Source organism: Octopus bimaculoides, chromosome 10, assembly GCF_001194135.2.
Source record: "Octopus bimaculoides isolate UCB-OBI-ISO-001 chromosome 10, ASM119413v2, whole genome shotgun sequence".
Lineage (NCBI taxonomy): Eukaryota > Metazoa > Mollusca > Cephalopoda > Octopoda > Octopodidae > Octopus > Octopus bimaculoides.
The window spans coordinates 49454303-49455256 of record NC_068990.1 but is presented as its reverse complement, the minus strand read 5'-3'; positions in this window follow the sequence as shown (position 1 = coordinate 49455256).

Genomic DNA, 954 nt, shown 5'->3' with positions numbered 1-954 from the left:
AAGATAAAGTTGACCTTAGTGATGAAATGCTGCTAAGCATTTTGCCCGGCATGCTAACAGTTCTGCCAGCTCGCTACCCAACATATATATATGTACAGGGTGTGTAAAATATTTGAGGATGGATTTATGTTTATTAAAAAACAGATATATAATAACAGATAATAACTTTATTTATCAAAAAATGCTATGAGGATAAAGATAAACCTTCTTTTCTATAATGTTATTCAATATAGCCACCTTCAGCTTCAACAAGTGCTTCTATATGAGAACTAAATCATCTACATGCTCAAATCAAGTGGTCCTGGTTCATTTTGGACATTACTCTGACTATGGCAGCTTTCAAAGAATCTTTGATGTTATGGGCATGTTCATTGACCTCTCTCTCTCAACAACGCTCCACATGTAATAGTCCAATGGATTGAGATCTGGGGAATTAGGAGTCTAAATGTTAGGGGTTATGTGATCATGAAAATTTTCAACCATCCATTCCTGTGTTACTAGAACCATGTTTGATAGTGCAGAGTCTTACTGAAATACATATGACCTTCCACTGAATACACTGTTTATCCCAAGGCTTAACAATTGTTTCCAGGACCTCACTGTAGGTGGCAGAGTTAACCCTAAGGCCTTGTGGAAAGAAGTAATAAGGCATCACATGTCCTTCATTGCTGACAACCCCTAAAACCATGACAGTTGCAGGAAATTTTGTTTGCATAACACTTGGAACTTCAGAAGAGTCTGCACATAACCATCTGTCATTTCTTCTGTTAACTTTTTGATCTTGGTCAAAGTTTTTCTTGCTTGAGAAAAACCAAATCAAATCAAATCTTCTGCTGGATTTTTCAGTTTGTTTAAGCGAAAGAAAGAAGAGTGGAAAGAATGAAGTAATGAAGTAAGTGTGAAAGAACTGAAAGAAAGAATGAAAGAATAGGAGAGTTGTACAAAATTTATATA